The 17,250-nt window shown below is 41.2% G+C and overlaps 1 protein-coding gene and 1 long non-coding RNA gene across 2 annotated transcripts in view; both read left to right on the top strand.

The window, feature by feature from the left end:
* The first annotated feature begins 1 nt into the window (after window position 1).
* On the top strand, window positions 2-3,888 carry LOC101684799. The gene is made up of 3 exons (XR_199506.3): window positions 2-234; window positions 589-781; window positions 3,114-3,888. It is a non-coding gene; the product is annotated as an uncharacterized LOC101684799 (long non-coding RNA).
* A 10,027-nt stretch (window positions 3,889-13,915) lies between these two features.
* The window catches only part of SERPINB6 (serpin family B member 6), a 37,074-nt gene continuing 33,739 nt past the window's right edge, over window positions 13,916-17,250 (top strand). The window contains exon 1 of the mRNA XM_004753617.3: window positions 13,916-14,003. The gene's annotated coding sequence lies outside the window, so the exon portion shown is untranslated. The remainder of the gene's footprint in view (window positions 14,004-17,250) is intronic.

Below are 17,250 nucleotides of genomic sequence, written 5' to 3'. Positions count from 1 at the left end.
GCAGTGGCTCTGGACCCCTCCTTCTGTGTGCTTCTTCCCTTCTCCATCCCTGGTTAGGTATCCAGGTTAAAAAAGGCGGGTCCAGGGCGCAGTATTTAGCAATGAAAAGTACAGCCTGTGAGACTCTCCAGAAAATTATGCTGAGTGAAAAGAGCTAATCTCAAGAGGTTCCACGCTGTAGGACTAACTTTATGTGACATTCTTGAAATGACAAATTACAGAAATGGAGCACAGGTTAGTGGTTGCCAGGGTTTAGGAAGGGGGTAAGTTGGAACAGCAGGGACCCTTGTGGTGATGGAAATGTTCTGTATGGGACCGTGTCAATGTCAGTATCCTGGCTGCGATACTGCACTGTAGTTTGGCAGAATGTTCCCAGTGCAGGATTCTGAATAAAGGGCAGAGGGGCTGGGCTGTCTCTGTGCTCTTTCTTTCTCTCTCTCTCCCCCTCCCTCCTTCCTTTCTTTCCCTCCCTCTTTTTCTTTCCTTTTCTCTCCTCTCCTCTCCTTCTCTTCTCTTCTCTTTTCTCCTCTCCTCTTCTTCTATTTTTCTTTTTGTTTCATGTTGTTTGTTTGTTTTTCTCTTTCGTAGGCTCCAGGACCCTGAGATCAAGCCCAGAGCTGAGATCAAGAGTATGACTCAACCAGCTCAACCAGTTGGCCACCCACATGCCCCTTGGGTTGTTTCTTAAACGACATGGGAGTCTACAATTTTCTGAAAAGAAAAAGCTTAATCAAAGAAGAGGAATGTTCAAGGCCAAGGATATCCCCTAGAAGACAGAGAGGTACATGAACCAGAGCCTGTGTGTGTGTGCATGTGTGAGAAAGATAGGTGAGCAGTTTGGGCTAATTATCTTTTCCTTTTTTTCCAGCTCTTTCTAGTTTATGCTACCTTCCTTTGTAGCATAGCCCGCCTTCCTTTGTGACCTTCTCAAGGACCCTCCCCAAACTCTATGCTTTGATTTCTGGTGTCCTCAGATAGTTTCAGCAAAGAGAATACGGCCTCTCTGAGATGCCCTCATGCAGGCAGGGAACAGGGCTGCCTAGTCTTGTGAGCCCAGGAGATCCCCGAGGCAGCTTTCATTTTAGAATGACCTTTGTCAGAGGAAAAAGTGCTTGAGGCACTTTCTGATGGACTAGATTGTCCCCAAAGGTGAAGTTTGCTTTGTCTTAGCCCCCTTTCTGTTGACTCACTGAGGGGATGTCCTCACATCATCTCTGTGTCACGGAAAGAAACGATTCATCCTAAAAGGAAGGTGCAGGCCCTCTGGCATAACTGAAGGGAAGCTTCCTTAGGAGGGCAAGTAGCCCTATTGTCCGGTCTCTTGTATTGTGTGGACTTCTAAGACCTCTGGGTGATGTGGGTGCCGTGAGAAGACCAGGGAACTGTGGAATAGCAAATTACAGAACCAGTCTTGGGTGCATCTTAGTCTTAGTATGAGAACTGAAAGAACCGGGGAGTAAGGGAAACCAAGGCTCACTCTCTGAAAAACAAGAAGTAAAGAGAAAATTGGAACGCCGCTTTTATTATGCTTCTGTGTGATCTGACAGCGCCATCTTGTGGTGATGAGGAGCAATCACACATGTGGACTGAGCTAGTTACTCCCTTGAGAATGGAAGCTGGTCTTCCCTTGGCTTTGTGAGACCCGTGGACCCCCATGCTTGCTTCTAGGACAGTTCAGCAGGAGCCCATCTGGCAAGAGAAAATAACAGAATCTCCTGCTAATCTGGTTTTGGAAGCTGAGTATTTACCGCAAACAAATAAGATATGACCATGTTTGTATTCTGAGTTTAATAAGAAGGCGGCGCTTTTAAATCCCAATAAATTCAATTGACAGCAACAATGCAAATCACTTGCAGGGGGTTCTGAGATTTCCATTTTCATTTACCCCCCTTGCTATGAAGAAATGCAAGAACTGAATTAAGCATTCTAGGCAAAGAGGCAGTTAAGCTAGTTACACGCTTCCTCTTCTCCCCAGCTCCCTATACTTGTTTCCGATGAAAATGAATAGCGAGGGCTACATTAAGGCTAATATAAGCAGTTTAAACTATCTCCTAGACGAGATAGTTCGGGTTTTATTTAATGACTTTTACTCTGCTAACAGCGTCCCCTTCGTTTGAGAAACAAATTCTTCCTAATAACATATTTTTTATAGTAAACTATAAGATTTGTATAAGATTTGCCATTTTAAGCCTTGTAAGCACACAGTTCAGTGGTGTTAATTATATTCACAGTGTTGTGCAAACAAAACCGTTATATATATCGCCAAATTTTTAATTTTCCCAAAGAGTAACTCAGTAAGCATTAAGCAATTACTCCCTACCCCCGCTCCCAAAAGTCCTAGTAACCCATTTACTTTCCACCTCTATCAATTTGCCTATTCTACAAATTTTGTGCAAGTGGAGTCATATAGTATCTGGCTCTTTGTGTCTGGCTTACTTTCACTTAGCATAATGTTTTTGATGCAAGAAAGTTGGGTCTGAGGACCTAGAGGGAGGTCCCCACAGGTCCCTCCAAGAGTGTCCTTGGTTTTGCATAGGAAAAAACCAAAATCAAACTTGAGCTGGAGAAAGTAGAAGCAGAGGTTACTGAATAGTGATTAATTGTGGGAGGCAGAATGTCCAGTAGCCTAGGGAAGGAAAAGAGAACAATTCTTGTTGTTACTTGGAGTTAGGGGGGAGGGGTCCAGAGTACATGTTCCTTCAGGAATCCAGGGTAGGGTCTGATCAAAGGCAAGCGACAGGTGAACCAGAGGTCTTAGTTCATAAATCATCAATGGTAGAGGGTATCGATGCTAGCGTTAGCTGAGGTTTGTTTGAATCTAATGTCCTGGTACATGTTTGGGTTCCGGTTCTTCTTAGATATTATCAGGTGTTTGGGGACCTGGGAAAAACTCAGAGAATGACTAACTGATGTGCTTCCCCCTTGGAGTGGGAACATAACTCCTTTGGGTTACACAGATGCAAAATACAGAACATGAGGAAATGGGGCCCAACAGAAAAGCAGCAGAGATAGAGCCTTTCTAAAAACAGAGTCCCCTCAGCTTCCCTATCTCATCTTCAAGGTTCATCCATATCATAGCATATGCCAGAACTGTATTATTTCTTTTTTTAAAGGGATGCCTGCCCCTCACTGCTGTGGTAAGAAGTGGCATTCAGAGGACGCTGCTTTCTTGGAAAGTGTGTGGAGCTTGCTGAACGGGGATTCCTGGATGCCAGCAGGCACTAAGGCAGTCCTTGGGGCAGAAATGAGTCTTAGGATGAGTTCCCAAGCAAGAAACCAGCTGAGGACAAACAGGCATGACAGGTGTGGCCTCCTGACCCTCTGTCTGCAAGTCTCAGCTCCAACCAGAACTTCATTACATTTTATGGCTGAATCATATGCCATGACCCATACCAGAACACATTCTGTTTATCCAATCATCTGTTCGATACTTGGGCCGCCTGGCTGTTGTGAATCATCCTGCTGAAAATATTGCTCTACAAGTGTCTGAACCCCTGTTTTCAATTCCTCTGCGTATATACCTAGGAGTGAAATTGTTGGGTCTTGGGGTAATTCTGTGTGGCTTTTTAAAGAGCTGGCCAACTTTTTTCTGTAGTGACTATACCATTTCACATTCCCACCAGCTCTATACAAGGGTTCCGATTTTTCTACATCCTAACTGTTTATGTTCCTTTGAAAAATGATTATAACCATAATGTTAACAATGAAATATAATTATTTTACCAGTAAAAATGGGTTTATTTAGGAATAACAGAGAATTACAAATTGGGACATGCAAGCTATGGCAAAGACATTGGCAAGTCCAATAAACAAAGGAGAGGAATGTTATTTTATGAAGAGGAGGGAGAAAATTAGGAGGGATTATTTTGAGGGAAAGACTTTTGAAGAGCTAGAGTTCAGGGTGAGGATGATTTCTCATTGGCTGAGTTGCGGGTGGGGGGGGCGGTGGTGAATTTCCTGGAGGAGATGCAGCATACATCTGTTCCCTTTGGGGTCTATAACTGACAATTCTTTTGGGGTCCATAATTGACAATTCTGCTGTAATTGGCATTGAGTGGTATTGTTATGGGACCCCTGAAACCAGGTTCTTGAGTCTCAATGTCATAGAAATGAACTTTGAATTCGAGAGAAAGAAAACAGGTGGAGTTTCTTAGAGACAGCTTATATACAAGGAAGCTGACCAGAACAATGTCATTACTTTGTGGTCGTCACTCTTTAGTGGCTGACATATTTTAGGGCACCTGAAATACAGAAATAGTTGTGCAGGCAGGCTTAAAATTGTTATTTCTGGGTGAACTGTTTCTTCTGTTTTTGCTCAAACAACCCTTACTCCCTGAAGAATTGTTCTCTCTCCGTTCTCTTTCTGAGAAGGAGGTATTTATCTCTAAGCATATGGAAACTTTGCAAGAATTAAATCTCTCTCATTTTCCCTGTACTGCCTCTGTATGGCTCGCCTTACTAGCCTCAGGACTCTACTTTAGTGGGATTTCCCTTTATTAATTTTCACACATCCTAATAGGTGTGAAGTGGTATCTCCCGTTTTGATTTGTATTTCCTTAATGGCTAATAAAGGTGAACATATTTTCATGTGCTTATTGGCCATTTGTAGATCTTCTTTGGGGAAATGTCTATGCATGTCCTTTACTCATCATTTAAGTATGTTGTCTATTTTTTGTTGAGTTGTAAGAGTTCTTGATATATTCTGTATATTATCAGGTAAATAATTTGCGAACATTTTCTCCCATTCTTTATATTGTCTTTCACTTTGGGGGGATCCTATTCCTCTGTGAGCAATTGACCATTATTCTTTTTCTTAATTCCCTTTTATTGTTTTTTCTATCTTGCTGCTGAGTTCTCAGTAAATAGATTTTGGAGGTGGGTTGGAGGCACAATCTTCATTCAATGAACATACTGGTAGTTCTGAATATTTTTAGTTTTTTTTTTTTTTTTAAATATTTCAGGGTGAGCAGATGTTATCTATTTTCAGGGTGTTCTTTGTTTCTAATTGAAGGTCATCCAAACTCTGAAATGTCATGAAGAAATCTAATGGCTTTTTCCTCAAAGCTTAACTGGAAGACACTGACCCCCTGCTAGTTTCATTGGGAAATGAGCTATTATGTCTGTCTCCTTACAGAACCCTGGTTTCTGAGAAGTTTCTCTCCCTGTGGTACTTTGGAAAGGTCTGCTGTTGTCAAGAATAATCGGTCTTGATATCCCAAAAGTTGTGGGTAGAATTCAAAGGCAACATGGTATGAATTAAATTTTTGCATTAATCAGTATTAAGTGGATAGCATCTAAACAAAACAATGGAGACTAGATTTGTGTTTTGTTATTAGTCTATTTTTTATTTTTTAAATTGTATTTTAAGGATTTTATTTGTTTACTTGAGAGAGAGCCAGAGAGAGCATGAGCAGAGGGAGGGGCAGAGGGAGAGAGAGAAGTAGACTCCCTGCTTGAGCAGGGAGCCCATTCTGGGGCTCTCTGTCCCAGGAGCCTGAGATCACAACCTGAGCTGAAGATAGACACTTAATCAACTGAGCCACCCTGGTACGTGCCTCCCTCTACCCCACCTTTTTTTAAAAATATATATATTTTATTTATTTATTTGAGAGTGAGAGAGAGAGCATGAGAGAGTGAGAGTGTTATTAAATAGGTTTTTGTTGTTAAGTGACCATTCAAGTAATTGATAACTCAAATATGAGAACACGAGCCTCTCATATCTTAACTTATTCTAACTAAGGATTTAGTTGACAGCCAAAATGCTGGCAAATTCAACATGCCTTTAGAAATCACTGCCGAGAGATTTGGACCCAACCAAACCTTAAACTTTGTATCACCACCCTAAATCAGTCAGAACATTCTGGCAATTGTATGGATCGAGGTATTAGGCTTTCACTACACACATTGCTGTGTATAATTCTGATTAACAATTGTAGATAAATGGTACTTTAAAGATTGCACCATGGGAATTACAAATATAATTAAGCCAGAATTGTGTTCTATAACCTTTCCCCCCACTTTCTTCATGATGCAGAGTAATGAAGCTTGGATGAGGGAATGTGAATTGAATAAGTGCTCCCTGCCATTCAAGGTTAAGCTAAAAAGGCAACTTAACCTTCTGGATAATTAGGATAGTGTGGGATAAGAATCGTTAGCATTTATAGAGGGCTTGCTATGTACTAGCGGTATGCTAGGTTCTTTACTGCCTTGATTTAATCCTCACAGCAGCACCAGAATGCAGTTTCTATTGTTATTTCCATTTTCTGGATGAGAAAACTAAGGTCCGAAGAGTTTATTAAAGATGCAAAACAGCCTGGCTCCAGAGCCCATCTTTTAACAATGATGATGAATGAAAATATCCCCAATGGGATAAGAGGGGGCTGTGAACCATGAGAGACTATGGACTCTGAAAAACAATCAGAGGGTTTTGAAGGTGCGGGGGGTGGGAGGTTGGGGTACTAGGTGGTGGGTATTATAGAGGGCACGGATTGCATGGAGCACTGGGTGTGGTGCAAAAATAATGAATACTGTTATGCTGAAAATAAAAAATAAATTAAAAAAAGAGGGGGCTGTGGGGAAGTAGGAACTTATTAACTTTTCATAAGATTAAAATAAAGAAAAATCAGAACCACCAACCCTATAAAAATGGAGTCTGTTTCCAATGGAGTTGAGAATTAAAGGCTTCCTGAGAAGGGCAATTCATTATATCCTCTAACTTTTCAGCTTTGTAGGGCAACATAGCCCCAGAGGCCTTTAAAGCCCGTTAACCTGACTCAGAGTAATCACACAGTGGTGAGTGTACAGCACGCCTATGTCTGTGTGCCTCTTGTCTTGTCTGCCTTCAAGCTGCATTTCCAGTGTCTTTCCCTTTCTTGATAATGTCCTTTGGCACGTAAAAATAATTTAATTTTGATGAAATCCAATTTATGAAGTTTGTGTTTTTTTAAATTATATTCAATTACCCAGCATACAGTACATCATTAGGTTTTGATTAGTTGTATATAAGACCTAGTGCTCATCACCACACGTGCCCTCCTTAATACCCATCACCCGGCTACCCCACCCCCCCACCTCCCTCCCTTCTGCAACCCTCACTTTGTTTCCCAGAGTCCAGGGTCTCTCATGGTTCTTCTCCCTCTCTGATTTCTCCCCCTTCAGCTTTCCCTCCCTTCCCCTGTGGTCCTCGGCTCTATTCCTTGTGTTCCACATATGAGTGAAAACCACAGGATAATTGTCTTTCTCTGCTTGATTTACTTCACTTAGTACAATCCCCTCCTTGGGCTTTTGGTGTCATATCTAAGAACCTACTGCAAAATCCAAGTTCATGAACATTTACTCTTGTGTTTTCTTCTAACAGTTTTATAGTTTTGGCTCTTATATTTAGATTGTTGGTTGATTTTAATCATTTTGTATATGGTATGAAGTAATGGTACAGCTTCTTCTTTGCATGTGGAAATCCACTTTCACAAACCATCTGTGGAAGAAACCATTCTTTTCCCTAATGAAGGGACTTGGCACCCTTATTGAAATCAATTGACCACAGAAATGTGGGTTTACTTCTGGACTGTCAGTACCATCCCATTAGCATATAAGTCTGTATTTGTGCTAATACCAAACCACAAGGTTTTGGTATCGGTAGCTTTGTAGTATGTTTGAAATTAGAAAGTGGGAGTCTTCCAACTTTGTCCCCCTTTTCCTAGATTTCTTTGGCTATTCAGAGCTTCTTGTAATTCCATTTGAATTTAAAAATCGGCTTTTGCAAAAAATTAAAATTAAAATTAAATTAAAATTAAAAATTTTTTTGCAAAAAATTAAAAAATGTGGTTGAAATTTTGACAGGAATTGCACTGAATCCGGAGGTTGCTTTGAGTAGTATTGAGCCTTCTTATCCACTAACACAAGATGTCTTTCCATTTATTTAGCTCTTTTTAAAGATCTTTCAGAAACGTCTTATAGTTTAAATTTAAATTGACTCTAGTTTAAATTAACTCTAGGCATTATATTATTTTATTGGTATTTTATGATTTTAGATGCTACTGCAAATGGAATTGCTTTCTTAATATCTTTTTCATATTGTTCATTACACATATATAGAGACAACTGATTTTTGAATGTTAATCTTGTATCCTGCAACTTTGCTAAATTTGTATATTAGACTTAGTAGCCTTCTTTTCTTTTAATTCAGTTAACTAACGTATAGTATATTGTTACTTTCAGTGGTAGAGTTCAGTGATCATCAGTTGCGTATAACACCCAGTGCTCATTACCTAACATGCCCATTGAGGATTAATGCCCATTGCTCAGTTACCCCATTCCATCACCCTAACAGAATAGGACAAGATATTTGCAAATGTCTTCTCAGATAAAGAGCTAGTATCCAAGATCTACAAAGAACTTAACCAATTCAATACCCCCAAAATAAATAATCCAGTCAAGAAATGGCAGAAGACATGAGTAGATATTTCTCCATAGATTTAGTAGCTTTCTTATGTATTTTCTATGTATTTTATGTATTTGGGATTTTCTAGATATTTTATACATTTGATATATTTCTATACATAGGATCATATAATATGTGAATAGCAATAGTTTTACTTCTTCCTAATTTCAATGACTTTTCTTTCCTTCATCTAATTGCTCTAGCTACAAGTAATAGGTTTTAATGCCCTTTATCATGTTGAAGAAGTTCCCTCTATTTCTAGTTTTCTTAGTGTTTTTAAATTATTATTATGGAAGAGTGTTGGATTTTGTCAAATGCCTTTCTGTTCAATTGAGACCATCATGTATTTTTTGTATTAAGGTGATGCATTACATTGGTAGATATTCTTATGTTGCATTCCTGGACTAAATCTCACTTGGTGGTGATGTATAATCATTTTAATATGCTGTTGGATGCAGTTTGCTAGTACTTTCTTGTGGACTTTGCATCAGTATTTATAAGGATATTAGTCTACAGGGTTATTTGCTAGTGGTGTCTTACCTTGAGTTAGTATCAAGGTATGAGTTTGGACATGTTCTTTCCTCTTTAACTTTTTAGAAGCATTTGAAAAGGGTTGGTGTTAATTCTTTTAATGTTTTGATAGAATTCACAAGTGAGGGCACATGGTTCTGGACTTCTCTTTGCTGAGAGGTTTTCTTTCTTGCTTGCTTTCTTGCTTTAAGTTAACATTAAGTTGGACTATTTGGTTTGTGGGAAGTAGGCAGGGGCAAAGGAGGGGCTAAGGAACATGTATATTTTAATTCAGTTCTTACTGAATTAATTTCTCAATTCTAGTTTTTCTTATAATGATTTAGTCTCTTAGCAACTTCCAAATATACAATTTGATATTATTAACTGTAGTGGCCATGCTATATTTATTACATCCCCATGATTTCCTTATTTTATAACTGGAAGTTTGTACTTTTTGACCTCCTACACCCATTTTTCCGATCCCTACCCTCTGCCTCTGGCAACCAACAATCTGTTCTCTGTATCTGAGCTTTTTTTTTTTCTCTTAGATTCCACATGTAACTGAGATCGTATGGTATTTGTCTTTTTCTAACCGACTCATTGCATTTAGTATAATTGGCCTAAAATTCCATCCATATTGTCACCAATGGGAAGATTTTGGCTGAATAATATTCCATTTTATATATGAGACACACCTTCTTTACCCATTCATCTACTGATGGACACTTGGGTTATTTCCGTGTCTTGGCTATTGCAAACAGTGCTGCAGTGAACATGAGGGTACGGACAACTTTTCAAATCAGTGTTTTTGGTTTTTGACTAAATACCCAGAAGTGGAATTGTTGGATTGTATAGTAGTTCTATTTTTACTTTTTGGAGAACTTCCATATCGTTTTCCATAGTGGTTGTACTTCGGTTCCCACCAGCAGTGCGTGATGGTCTCCTTTTCTTCACATCCTTGTCCACATTTGTTATTTCTCGTCTTTTTGATACCAGCCATTCTAACAGGTGTGAGGTGATATCTCACTGTGGTTTTGACTTGCATTTTCCTGATGTTGAGTGATGTTGAGCATATTTCCATGTACCTGTTGACCATCTGTATGTCTTTTTGAGAAAAATGTCTATTCAGATCTTCTGTACAGAAGATCAATTAAAAACTGAATTGTTTGTTTTGATGTTGAGTTGTATGGATTCTTTATATGTTTTATACATTAACCTCTTAGCAGATATATGATTTGCAAATATTTTCTCCTATTCAGTAGGTTGTCTTTTCATTTTGTTGATGGTTTCCTTTGCTGTGCAGAAGTTTTTTTAGTTTGATGTAGTCCCACTTGTTTGTTTTTGCTTTCATCACTTTTGCTTTTACTGTCTGATTCAAAAATTAATTGCAAAGACTTATGTCAAGGAGCTTACCAGGAGTTTTATGGTTTTCTTCTAGGAGTTTTATGGCTTCAGTCTTACATTCAAGTCTTCAATCCATTTTTTGTATTAATTTTTATGTATAGTGTAAGGTAGTGGTTCAGTTTCATTCCTTCGCCGTGGCTGTCCAGTTTTCTTAACACCATTTATTGAAGGGACTGTTCTTTTCCCATTGTATATCCTTGGCTCCTTGTAAATTAATTAACCATACATGCATGGATTTATATCTGGGCTATCTATCCTATTGATCTGTGTGTCTGTTTTTATGCCAATACCATGCTTTTTGATTACTACAGCTTTTTAATATCATTTGAAATCAGGGAACATGATGCCTCCACTTTGTTCTTCTTTCTTGAGATTACCTTGACTACTCAGGGCTTTTTTTAGGTCCATATATATTTTAGGATTTGTTTATTCTATTTCTGTGAAAAATGCCATTAGAATTTTAACAGAGATTACATTGAATCTTTAGATTTCTTTGGGTAGTATGGACATTTTATCCATGGACATCTATCCATGAGGACAGATTATCTTTACATTTATATGTCTTTTTCAATTTCTTTCATCAATGTCTTTGTAGTTTTCAGTATAAGGTCTTTGCCTCCTTGGTCATATTTACTCCTAGGTATTTTATTCTTTTTGTTGCAAGTGTAAATAGGATTGTTTTCTTAATTCCTCTTTCTTATCATTATTAGTGTACAGAAATACAATAGGTTTTTGTATATTGACTTTGTGCCCTGAAACTTTACTGAATTTATTTATTCCAACAGTTTTTTTGTGGAGTTTTTAGGATTTTCTACATAAAATATCATGCTATCTGCAAATAGTGATAGTTTTACTTTTTCCTTCCCAGTTTGGGTGTATTTTATTTCTTTTTCTTGCCTAATTGCTCTAGCTAGGATTTCTAATATTATGTTGCATAAAAGTGGTGAGAGTGGGTATCCCATTGAGAGGATTTTGATCACTGATCCGATCTCTTTACTTGTTATATATCTGTTGAGATTTACTATTTTTTCTTCAGTTTATGTAATTTGTGAACCTCTAGAAATTTATTCCATTAAATAAAGTCTATTTGTCTCATGTTAGTATAGCTACCACAATTCTCTGTGGATTACATTTTCCATGGAATATCTTTCTCCATCTTTTCTCTTTCAATCTATTTGCATATTTGTATATAGGTTGAGTTTCTTGTAGATAGAATACAATTGGATCACATTTTACTAATCTAATCTGCCAATCTCTGCCTTTTATTAGAGACTTTACTCTATTAACATTCAGAGTAACTACTGATGTGGAATGACATCATCCATCATCATGGAAATGAAAGTAATAGAAAGATTACTTCTGCCATTTGGCTATTTGCTTTCTGTAGGCTTTTGTCTCTCATTTCCTCCAGTATTCTCTTCTTCTGCATTTAGTTGTTTTTTTAATGAATCATTTTGATTCCCATCTCATTTCCTTTTGTGTATATTCTTTAGATATTTTGTTGTTACCATGGGGATTACATTTAATATCCTAATTTATAATAGCCTAATTTGAATTGATACCAACTTAATTTCAGTAGTTAAACTCTTCTCTACACAGTTCTATACAGTTCTGATCTTTTCCTTATATTATCATCACAAATCGCATCTCTCTACATTTTTTTGCCTAATAACATAGATTTCTGTTTTATACATTTATTTTTTGAGCATTTGGAAATAAAAAAGCATAAGCACAAAATAACAATACAACAATGCTGGCTTCTGTATTTCCCATGTATTCAACTTTACTGGAGATTTCTGTTCATACAGCTTTGAGTTATTGTCTGATGTCATTTTGTTTCAAATTGGACTCCTTTTAACGTTGCTAGTATGGCAGGTCTAGTGGTAACAAATACCCCTCAGATTCTGTTTATCTGGGAGTGTCTTAATTTCTCCCTCAGTTTTGAAGAACTATTGTGCTGAGTATAGAATTCTTTTTTTTAAAATTTTTTTAAAAGATTTTATTTATTTATTTGACAGAGAGAAATTACAAGTACACTGAGAGGCAGGCAGAGAGAGGGAGAGAGAAGGAAGCAGGCTCCCCGCTGAGCAGAGAGCCCGATGCGGGACTCGATCCCAGGACCCTGAGATCATGACCCGAGCCGAAGGCAGCGGCCCAACCCACTGAGCCACCCAGGCGCCCCTGAGTATAAAATTCTTGATTGACAGTTTTCCTTCCAGCACTTTAAAATGTCATCCCACTGTCATTGGGCCTCCATCATCTCTAAGGAGAAACTCGTTATTAATCTTACCAAGTCTCCTTTGTATGTGAAGAGTTGGATCTCTTTTGCTGCCTTTAAGATTTTTCTCTTTGTCTTATAACCAGTTTGATATAATATGTTTCAGTGTAGATCTCTTTGCATCCCAACTTGGAGTTCTTTGAGCTACTTGGATCTGTAGATTTATGCACCATGATACAAACATGTCATTTCAAGAAAACCAAACTTACAGTTATTTTTTTCCCCATAAATAAACTCTACTTTGGGATTGAAGTTAAATTATTTATACCTTGTGATTGTTTTGGAAAGTGCTGCAAAAATGATCTAAGTGTTGATAAGATCTCAAATATCAAACTAAAAATTAGAGGGACAACAGAAAGCTGGGCCTCAGGACTTCTATGAGCAAACTCTGTCCCAGTGGCTGTGGGACTTGGTGAGGCTCTGATGGCCTATGGGCTGTCTACTGAGAAAAGGAGTTAAACTAAAACAGAACAAAGACCCTTATTTGGGGTCTTGTGCAATTTGGGGAGCATTCTGGAGTAACCAGAAAAGTGTCCCATTCCTGTGGGAAGGCAAGGGGTTTTATGAGAAAGAAAGAAGGCACCATTATATGATTTAGAGGAAAAGAAGACAAAAAAAATCTTAACTCGGTGCTAATTTTGATAAACATCTAATCAACTCTTTTTTTGGAGCTATCAAAGGAGCTTTACCTGGTATGCGTTAGTTAACTTTTATGTCTTCATAAAATTTTATGTCTCCCTATTAACAGTTTTATGGTCTGAATGCCAGTGATCCTGTTGGATTTTATGAACAACTGCTTGTAAAACAATGCCCGCTTCTGGCACAGTTCCAGATGATTAGTCAGAAAGGAAATCTAGCTTCAAGATGGAGATGCTCCTGTTCAGACATTTTATACAATTACACAGGACGTGACCTTGGCAAAGCCAGGGGATTTTGGCAGAGGTCCGAGCAGCATCAAGGTGGACCGGAGGTCCAGGGTAATGTGATGAGCCTCCCCCTTAGCTGGACCGGGGGCACAGTCAATGACAGCACCTCACGCTGACCCCGGGACAAGCAGGTGCTGCGCCCACCTCTGCTCACTTTGAACGCCAGTCTCTTCCTCTAACCCCGGGTCTTCCAGCTTCCCCTCCTCTCCTGGCCAATGCGCCGCCGGAGTCTGGCGCTGTTGAATCCAGTGGGGGAACTCAGGAGATCTGGCCACCTTTCCTGGAAATCACCTTCCGATGGAAACTAAGAATGAAGACAGTGCAACTCCTTACAGACAGTGGCTAGTTCTGTGAAGGAAGTAGAGGGCGCTGTGGTAGAACTAACGGGCCTCCGCAGGGTGTATCAAGTTTCACTTGACCCTCCTCTACAAAGCCTGGGCCCCAGGTGAGTCACCCCAAGCAGTCCCCTTTCACGCCCTGCTGCCCGGGTGCGGGGACGCGTCCCCCGGTCCCGCCACGGTGTCGCCGGTTCCTCCCAGACGCGGCGAACTTGGCTGGCAGATCGCAGCGCGGCGGAGATCGCGGGGTGCGGCCTCCAGGAAGCGGGCCGGGGCGGGCGGGCAGGGCGTCAAGGGCGCAGCGGGTGCCAGAGGCTTGGCGGGGAGGTAGGTAGGTCTCAGGAGTGGGCGGCAGGCCTGCCTCTTGCTGGTCCCCGGCGGCACACCCTCCCGCGCCCGGTTCTCGGGCGGGAGAGGAGCGGTGCGGGGCGCCTGGAGTCCCGTCACTCCTTACCCTGGGCTGGCTCCATGCGCCCCGGGCGGTGCCTGCAGCTTTCCGTAATCGCCCAGTCCTGCTGGCTCCCAGGAGGGACGCGAGCCCTCCCAGGCCTGCCTCTCCTCTATTTCCGGGAGCATCGTGATTTGAGCGCGGCTCAAGGTGACTCATCCCTGAGCTCTGCCTTCTGACTCACCGGCTTGCTTTCTTGGTTACCCGGAACTGACGTGTCCCCAAACCTCTCCAGCCTCGCCTTCCTTGCAGCATTTCTTGCCAGAGGCCGAAGGTTCTGATTCCTCCCGCTCAGGCCGGGGTAGAACCCGAGTGGCGCCTCCCAAGCCGCTGGGTATCACCAGCCTCTACCCTCCTTTCTGGTCCCATTTCCCCACAGCTGAGGATATCAGCACCAAGCGCAGCTTCCTCCCCACCCATCCCGCGGGAATCCTTAGTCCAATCTGCCCACACCTCTGCAGCCATTAGGGTCTCCATCAGATCCTACACGTACTCAATTTTGACGATAACACTGCCACTCAACCGCACAGGGCTAGCTTCCTTCTTTAAAACTCTCTTCTGTTTGTTGTTAACAATTCTCTTTCCAGATTCTTCATGCCTCCCTGGCTTCTCCTTGTCTCTTCCCGGCTCTTCGTTTCCTCAGTTCATCCTGATGTATTTGGCATTCCTGAGGGTTGGCCCACCTCTCCAGCCGGTAACTTCACCTTATCCGTTTGCTGATGACCCCCACATTGACGGCTGGTGCCCAGACATCTCCCCTGAGCCTTCCATGGAACCTCATCCTTGCCCTCACAAAACCAAAATTCATTCCCTTCTCCAAAGCCATTTGTCTTTCTGTTTCCAATCTTCTAATCTCATGTACGATCATTGTCATTCATCCACCGGCCCAAGTCAGTGATCTGACAGTCAGTTAGATTCCTCCTTCCTTAGCTATCTATCTGACAACCCCCAGGTCCCAAACTACCTTCTTCCCGAACTGCTTTTCTTTCTGTGGAAAAGAAAACCACAGGCCCCAAATGGTGTCACTTAGTCCAGGCTGAGTCACCAAACCAGAGCTTAATATGGAATCTAATCATAATTCCAACCTCCTCTAGCAACATAGTCTTAATTGGTCAGTCGGGAGTTTTCTGATGGGTGTCAGTGAGTCTATCACGTGGCCCTCTCCATTCCCCTGAAGGAAGATGACATAATCTGATACAACACCCCTGCTGTCCCACTCAGGAAACGAGAACCTGCCTGGAACAATCTTTTCCTTTTGCTTCTAACTTTCTTGCCCCACCCTCCTTCCTATAAAAACTTTCCATTTTGTCCAACTCCTTAGAACCTCTGCTTGCTAGATGGGAGACTGCCTGAGTGAGAAATTATTTAATAAAGTCAATTAGATCTTCAAGTTTACTCGGTTGAATTTTTTTAATACTTCCATCCCACCCACCCCCACTGATTGGGGTCTTTCATTCCAAGGACCGCAGCTCTGACACATCAGTCTTGTTCCCATCTCACTTCTCCACATTCCTGCAGAACAATCTTCCCAGGACATAACTCTGCTTATGTGTCCCACAGTTCAGAATTCTTTGGAGACTCTCCACGCCTATGAAATAAAATCAAAATTTATTGGCGTGACATATAAAGCCCTGTCTACTCAAAACTGCCTCATATTTGGTGATACTGGAGTAGTTAATTGCTTCCACCAACATGCGTATTTTTGCAAGTTTCCCTGTCTCGCAGTTTGGAATACTGTTCCCTACTTAACTCAGCCTGATTCTGCAGATCTCCGCTCAAGCGTTATGGAGCGCGTGACACCTTTCTTGATTCCTCCAGCCAGACTCCTTGTTGCTGCTCTTGCTTTTTCTTGCCCCTTATATTTAAGGCCGTTATAGCATATACCACATCCTGCTTCACTTGTTTGCATATCTGTATTAGGAAGAACCTCAGTCCAGTCTTTCTCTTGAAAAACCCCAGGCCTTGCCCCATCCCGTGTTTCTCCTGTGCATCTCCTTTACTACTCATAAAAAACTCTTCACTTCTGATCCTTCTGGTCACCAAATGTATGGGGGGGATTTCCTACACCAGCAGTTCTCCACAGCACCAGCTGAGGTCTTTTTTTTTTTTTTTAAAGATTTTATTTATTTATTGGACAGAGAGAGACACATAGTGAGAGAGGGAACACAAGCAGGGGGAGTGGGGGAGGGAGAAAGCAGGCTTCCTGCGGAGTAGGGATCCTGATGTGGGGCTCGATCCTAGGACCCTGGGATCATGACCTGAGCCAAAGGCAGACGCTTAACAACTGAGCCACCCAGGTGCCCCACACCAGCTGAAGTCTTATAATTTAACTCAGTTCTAGCACATTCTACCTGGAGATCATGTCAGGCCCCACAGGTTAGGGGCTTTGTCCCACAAGACTGCCTTTCACGCTTCTCAACTTCAGATGCCAGTTGCAGGTAATAGATTCCCAGGTTACCCACAGTTCCTGTCCAGTTTTGCTAGGATGGGAGGTTCTGATGATGTCACCCCCTCCCCCAAGTCTGCTCTGGTTTGATTAATTTGTTAGAATGACTCACAGAACTCAAGGAAACACATTTACCAGTTTATTAAAAGAAAGATAAAGGATACAGATGAACAGATATGGGGGCCCTTTGGGTGGTTCAGTTGGTTAAGTGTCTGCCTTCAGCTCAGGTCATGATCTCAGGGTCCTGGGAATGAGTCCTGGCATCAGCCCCAGATCAGGATCCCTGCTCAGCAGAGAGTCTGTTTCTTCCTCTCCCCTTCCCCCTCTACTCATGATCCTTCTCTCTAGCTCTCTCTCAAATAAATAAAATCTTAAAATAAAAGATACATAGGGCAAGGTCTGAGAGGGTCCTGAGCGCAGGAGCTTCTGTCCTTCTGGAGTGGGGGTGGGGAGCACCACC

The sequence above is a fragment of the Mustela putorius genome, unplaced genomic scaffold (genome assembly GCF_011764305.1).
Source record: "Mustela putorius furo isolate JIRA1106 unplaced genomic scaffold, ASM1176430v1.1 tig00003870_pilon_pilon_pilon, whole genome shotgun sequence".
Lineage (NCBI taxonomy): Eukaryota > Metazoa > Chordata > Mammalia > Carnivora > Mustelidae > Mustela > Mustela putorius.
The sequence above is the reverse complement of the archived record's forward strand: the minus strand, read 5'-3'. Positions and strand labels throughout refer to the sequence as shown.